Source organism: Salvia hispanica, chromosome 6 (assembly GCF_023119035.1).
Source record: "Salvia hispanica cultivar TCC Black 2014 chromosome 6, UniMelb_Shisp_WGS_1.0, whole genome shotgun sequence".
Lineage (NCBI taxonomy): Eukaryota > Viridiplantae > Streptophyta > Magnoliopsida > Lamiales > Lamiaceae > Salvia > Salvia hispanica.
This window is the reverse complement of record NC_062970.1, coordinates 33,340,354-33,347,894: the sequence shown is the minus strand read 5'-3', so window position 1 is coordinate 33,347,894 and position 7,541 is coordinate 33,340,354. Positions and strand designations below refer to the sequence as shown.

General features: G+C 38.2%; 1 pseudogene; it reads right to left on the bottom strand.

Moving 5' to 3' along the window:
• Positions 1–123: 123 nt before the first annotated feature.
• Positions 124–1,559, bottom strand: LOC125195173 (annotated as a pseudogene).
• Positions 1,560–7,541: the final 5,982 nt, after the last annotated feature.

Genomic DNA, 7,541 nt, shown 5'->3' with positions numbered 1-7,541 from the left:
ATCAAATGAACTAAAACAAAGTTGAGATATCACAGTTAGTTAACAGTTAACAGGCAAGAAAAAGCAACAAAACTGCCATACATCCAATTCAATCATCAAATAAAAGTTCAATCATCAAATTGGTCAATCATCTGCATCGGACTCACTACCAGAGGAACTCCCTAAATCAGAATCTGTAAAAAGCAAGCTCAAACGAATGAACATCTGTTTCTGTTTCCGTTTTCCATACTTTCACCCCCAACACAATGTAGAAACGCAAGAAGAATCAGTATCAATACCACTCGAGGATGACGAATCGCTACTTGAGCTGCCAGAACTGCTTGAGCTACTGCTGGCATTGCCTCTACCATCATTCTCCTGTCCAACAACACCATCATTCTCCTGCCCAACAACACCTTCTCTCTCAATCTCAATCTCCACAGCAGGGAAGCTCGCTGCTGGCATATCGTCATCAATATCTACATCTTCTTCATCATTTTCTTTCATCATCTTGCCACAATCATCATTCTTGTCGCTCAATGCGCCCTACACAACATTACCAACAACATGAATAAACAGTGAAAATACCACAAAAAAGACAAAAATCTTGATGCAAATTTAACTTACCACATCAGCATCAGTAACAAGACTGGAGGGAATAGAAACTCCAGCAGCTGGATTGTTGTTCATCATCAACGCTTGTCGCTTTGTCTTGCTCACCATCTTCTTCCAATTGGTCACAAACCGATCAAATTCCCACAACGTTTCCGTATCAAGAGCCTCAATATCAAGCTCAATTTCATCGCCATCCTGTGCCAAATGCTCATCCCTCTTCCTGATTATCTATACAAGTTGAGGCATTTTCTCTTGGGGTAAATTCTGCAACCCAAATCCAAGTTTTGTTGACATCCAATTCCTGATAATACTTCCAATTCCATAAACAAATCAACAATTAAGCTTGCAAAAAGTTCAAATCCTATAACAAAAGCAAATATTGGAAAATCAATCTCTCAAATGAGTTCACATCCAATACAATTGAATCATCTACTGCAAAAATATGGTAATATGGTTGCAACAGAAGCAAAAATCTCATAAAAATGTTGATAGCAAAAACACAAGTTAATAGCAACTCATCAAATCATGATCAAGGAAAAACAACTACTTAGTCTACAGTCATCACAACAAGCACTACAAGGCAAAAAAAAATTCACACCAAGCTGTATCCTACTGATATTGAGACAAATTAACAAACACATGGAATGCATAGACTATTTTCATCTTCACAAAAAGATTTCCCATTCCAAAACATGTCAATTAGCCACATTGCTGAATTGAAAACAACACAAAATTCAGTCAAATTCTAACATCTCCTAATCTGATTTATCTTGATCAATAAAAAAGAAAAAATTAATACACATACCTGCAACATCCTCTCCGTCATAAACGCCGCGGTGAACGGTGCCAAAAGTGCCCCGCGCCAGCACAGATTTGACCACGAATTTCGAGGCATCAATTTCCCAGTCTTGCCTCGCCGGAATCTCCCTCAATTCATCCTGTTGTTGCTGCTTCCCTCGATTCATCCATTCTGCCCTAATTAAAACATGAAATTACTGATCGCCGCTCTCTGGAGTCCTTACCGATCCTGCTTCTCAGATCCGGCGGTCGGATTTGATCAGAAAGCGATCACTAGCAGAATTTCAGCAGCAAAGCCAACAAGGTTTGGAGTTCTATCTATGGAACGTGAAGATGAAATCCTAATTAAAACATGAAATTACCATTCTATCCTTTCATATTAAATTAATCTAAAAATATTTATTGTGTGGCAAAATCTGGACCACTCATTTAATAAAAATGAGTGGCTGATATTGCATCTCATTTCTCAATTAGCATAAATAATCTCAATTGATCACAATCCTATATATATATATATATATAAATGATCGAAAATGGGGAGTAGTAGCTTAATATTCAATGATTTTGATGATTTATTTTGAGATGTCGCTACGCTACAACAACAAAAAAAAAACTGTTAAAATTTTTTTTTAATACAATTTAGGACGTTAATTTGTGTTTCTAAATATACCGTCAACGCTTCAAAAACGTTCTCCTTGTTTGTGTCCCAATTAAAATTAGAGAGCGCAAATGGAAGTGTCCTAAAAAACAAAAGATTAAATTAATTTGTCCTTAAATTAGAGACGCTTTCTTTTGCGTCCTAAATGATATGATTAGCACTACTTATTTTTTTAAACTATCTAACATAAATGATTACGTCTCGGTTTTTTTGACCATAAAAGATACTAAGTTTTTTTTAAGCAATTTTCCTCTCATAGTATCAGGAAACAAATGGATAAGCCATCGTAGAAAATAGTAGTAGTCAAAAGCAATTCAAATATTGGACTTGAAAGTAAAGTGTATTTGTGTGTTGGTGTTTTCAAATTACTATACTATTATTTGTCTCCATATGGTCGAAAAGGTGTCCCAATAATAGAGAAGTGTTATGCCGACAGTAATTTCCCATAACTCAAGACTTTTATGATCCGAAAACTTGGGCTTTTATATGATGTGTGTATATAATTGCGTGATGGGGAATGGCTACAGTTATTTTATGTGATAGTGATAATACATTGAGTTTGTAGTGAATTGGGGGAGTTCATTATCCTCTTACTCTTTGTTTCTTCACGCTTGACCCTTAATTTATTTCTTTTCCCTCAGACTCCCTTTCTGCTTCTCACAATACCCATATTAACATTCCACTAACTCATTATTAGCACGTTCTACTATACAATTAATGTAACCAAATAACACACATAGCATGCATGCCGAATTTTTTTGACACAAGACCATTAAGTAAAATATCAAAATTATAATGTACTTAATTGTTTTTAAAAGTTATGGAATCGACCAAGTTTACTTACTCTCTGCGTCCCAAGATATTAGACTCACTTCTTTTAGGCACAGGAACTTAAGAGGTGTTGTTTAGTGGTGTAAGTGGAGTTGGTAATAAAGTAAATTTTTACCATAAATAAAAATGAATCAAATATGTTGGTACACCTCCAAAATGGTATATGAGTTTAGTATCTTGGGACGGAGGGAGTATGATTTTTTTGACAATTTAGCCTTCTGATTTATAAAATTGACCTGGTACAATGCGATCTAGAGCTATAATATTTTAATAATTTCTCAAATTGAAAAATTAATGAAATGTGCCTCCTCCGTATGCTACAAATAGACCAAATTTAAACCGGTACAAATTTTAAAACGTAATTAATAAAGTAAGAAGGATGGAAACAAAAAGTGATTGAAGTATTTTTAGTGGTATTTAAAACTCACCTTGCTAGAGAGAGAGAAATAAAAATAGTATTTAAAATTTATCTAATTTTAAGGCCTCAAAATTGGATAACTGGTCCATTTGGAAGGCACGGATCACTATTAAATAATTTATTTTAAAAGGTACCTTTAGGTATTCGATATTACTTGCTAGAGCTTATTTCCAGTATTGGGCTCAAAATTAATAACTTGCTATAGCTTCTTTCCAGTAATGGGCTCATATTCCGGCCCACTATCCGGGATGAGGCGGTGGCTTGAATGGATCTGCTAAGAGGGCCTATTTTCTAGATTTGTAATTAATACGTCCATTAACATCCAGATTTAAGTTTGCTTTCACGTTGAAATGGTTTTGTAAATCATATTTTGTCGCAATCATCTAGTGATTCTAGTCCAAAAAAATTAGAGTGTAAAAGGTTCCAAATTAAGTTTGTGATTTATGGTTTTAACTGCTATTCTTTTATAATTAATTGAATTTAGTATTTATAAAGATATATTATTAGTTAGATAAAAATAGCAATTCACTCAAACAACATCTTTTAGAATGTTGTATAGTAATTTTTTAGCAAAATCGAGCAACACGTGCGATTTAATGAGATGAAATAAACTTCATTTAGTATAGTGGTACCCATGTGTCCGTAGTTGCTCTGACAAGAGAGGTGTTGGGATAGTTGAAGAAAATATATATATCAAACTGACTATCTTATTAAAGCTTATAACTGAAATATCTCTATCAAAGTCTACAAAGTAAAATGACTTTTAAGTTTTACCTCACTTTTCCAGCTTCTCTGTTCTTGGAGAGACTATTTACTTTTATTTTCACAATAGAATCAATAATGATTTTTCATCTGCTTACTCAAACTTTTGATCTATTAGTTAGAGGGATGGCTCGAACTCATATTCTATTGATTGAAGGGGAATCATCTTACTAATTGAGTTGCGTGTGGTAACCTAATATTTACAACAAAAAACAGATAGATCCACCCGGGGGACCTATTTGCCCCATGAACATAAGGGATCTTTTTCTAAATTAGACATAAATATTGAAATTTACAACCTATTTGCATTTATATTGATTAACTACACTAAATTTACAAATATGTTCTCAAATTTTCTCTTTGATAAAAAATTAAATGATAATCAATTTTTCATGAATAGAGCCTCCCCTGGTTTAGGTATCTTATGAAATTCCTTATTGCATTTCCTCCAATGTAACGGTTTTCTCTACCATACAGCATGTCATCTTTAAAGTGATCATATGATTTGAGGAGCGCATTGAGAAGAACAATCCCCTTGCCTTCTTTCTATAAACTCCCATTAATATTTTTATGATCACCTGTTCCTTTATCGATGATGGAAAGGAAAAATATGTAAGTAGAGAAAAGATTAATTATGGGTGAAAAGATTGTAGAATCACAGTAATTAGGTAATAAGTATTAGGGCAAATCTTGCCATCTCTATGTAATTCTTTGCCTACTTAAGAGAGGCGTGTATACGATAATCACAATTGAGTTGAATGAATACAATACCGATCTTTCAACATGGTATAAGAGCAAAGGCTCGGAAAATATCATCATAGCCTAGAAACCTTTCTCGGCCAAGAAGGCGAACCTGCAATCTACACCAAAAATGTCAGACAGGGAGGAGGAATGAAAACCAGACAACATTGAGGATGGACGATTAAAGATGAACAAGAATGTTACTCTAGCCGTTAAACTTAACGAGACGAATTACTCCCTGTGGAAACGGTTGATGAGAGTAGCAATTGTAGGGAGACGGGCAGGCAAACCGATATATCACCGGTACACTGCCTCCACCGGAACCAGGAATCCGAGGCTACTCAAGTTGTGAGGAAGCCGATATGATCGTATTCTCATGGATCATTGACAACGTTGAGACCGAAATCGTTGTCGATTTCGCACACCATCAGACTGCACATGCTCTATGGGAGAGCCTACAAACCACTTTTGAAAGCACGACAGATCCATATTTGCTATATGATTTGGAGGAGAAGGCGTGCAGGGTCGTTGATAAGTCGTATTCTGAGCCTTGGTTACTGGTCAGTATGTCGTGAAATGCATGTATTATCTGCAAAACAGTTGCTCAAGTGTGCAGGATTAAAGGATCCAAGTCGGTAGGAGACGATTCAGGGGACGCAAGTGAAAAGGCGCTAGAAGGGTGCAATACTGACCAGGATGTATGCCAGAGAAAGGCTCGAGATGGAGAAGAAGGATAGCTGGGATGATCATTAACAAGGGCATAAAAGTCAAAACTTGAAGGGAGTCTACCATAAAAGCAAGGGCAAGCCTCCCTATAAAAGAAGCCACTTGGAGAGAGAGAAGGAGTTCGCCTTTGAGTCCAGCCACCACACTTAGTTAGAATTCTCTCTTGAAGATCAGTTCCTTCAGCATTATCCAATCTCTCGTTCCTCGCCACAGCCATGATCACTTGACGTCCAAGAGTCTGCCGGATAAGTCATCAGTCCGCCGTTCCAGCCAGTTATCGCAGTAGTGTAGTAGTATCATCGCCCGGAGTGGCAAAACAATCGTTACCTTACTTTCTAGTTTAATCTTTACTTGTTTTTATCGTTGGTTTTGTTGCAAACACTCATCGTTGTTGCCTTTTGAAGTACTTTGTTATTTTCCAACATTTACGTTATGAAGTTTCTATTTCGCATGTCGCTTTGGTTCGAGTTTGCTTCATTCTGCCTAGGAAAGTTAGATCTAGTTATTGCTTTTAATTTCTGAGTGCTTTCTTATCTGGAGTTGTTGATTCGAAGTTGTAGCTATGTTTAGTTAAGTTTTCGTGCACGAGTTTCTTTTCTACGCCGTGATTACCATCTTGCATGTCAGTCAGTAGAAGTAAAGTTGCAGTTTCACCGTTTAATTTAAGTTTAAACATTTTAATCGATGGATCTTGAGTTTGTATTCATGAATTTGAAGTTAGTTATGGTGTTTGTGTTCATATGATTTTTTTGTCAATACTTGGTGAAGAAGAAAACGTCAAAATCAACTTTAGTTGGACCACTTTTACCTTTAAGTTACTTTTGCTTTTGTTCCCTACTTTTTTCAGTTGTACTATCCAGACCTGTCAGAGAGCCCCCAGCCACCAGATATACCTTGTTGTCTAATTTTCCTCTTTTAGTAACTGTCTACTTCCCATATGTCTCTGAGACACCTTGTCCCCTACCTTCACGAACACCACCACATGCCTGTTATTTTCACGCCTACTAGTCAGTAGAGTACCACCTTTATTTCTTGTCTAGGTAAAATCTCAACCCAAGCGTGGTAGCTAACCAAAAACACCCAGGAAAGTCACCGCAGTTATCAAAACGTGTCCATCCTCGTGGGATTCGACCCTTACCTCCATTATACTAATCAGTAGAAGTGGGTTGAGGAAACTTGTTTGAAGCCAGGTCTCGGTTGTCGTACCAACGAATCATCTGGGTCGGGAATCTCTTCCTGAGCAGTTGGATACACTCCAAATTACATACGAAAACCCGAGGAATGTACCTGAAAGAAAGACACTTCAGTCGTCGAAGGAAAACAGGGGCTCAAGACGTACTGGCGACAACTTCACAGAGTCTGGATTGAGATCGACCGGTGCCAATATCAGCCGATCGAGCTTCGACAAGGGAATCAGCCAACTTCGAACATGTGTAGGAACCAGACGCCTATTCAAATTTCAGACATGACTCAACCCGATATACGACGGAATCTGGAGGGACATTCTCAAAGAGGTCCCGTTGCCCTCAGCCGAGACTGCGTACGGGATGGTGAAAAGAGAAGCCGCACAGCGCAAGAACCCTGACCACTAGACTGGTGCAATCAACGGCGACTCATCATCGGCCAAATTGGACTCGGATTTGCCGTCTGAAACCAACCTCAACAACGGCCGAACCAGCCACCACCACGAGCCGCCGCACAACCACCCAACTGCCGAGGATTTAAACCCGACAAATCAAAGATGTGGTGCTCACACTGTGGAAAGAACAAACATACCAGAGAAACGTGCTTCTCCTCGTCGGGTTCCCGGAGTGGTGGGATGAGAATCAAAAGGCAAAGGCACGGTTGGCAATCGGGATGAAGGATGGAGGCGGTGGACTATTTCCGCAAGACCGGGAGGTCGCCGTCGCCCGTGGGTAAACAGGGGACACCGGCCAGCAGCAGGGCGGAGGCGGCAGAGCCGGCGAGGCAGCCGGAAACGGGGAGGCGGCTCAATTGGAGGTATGGGATTAG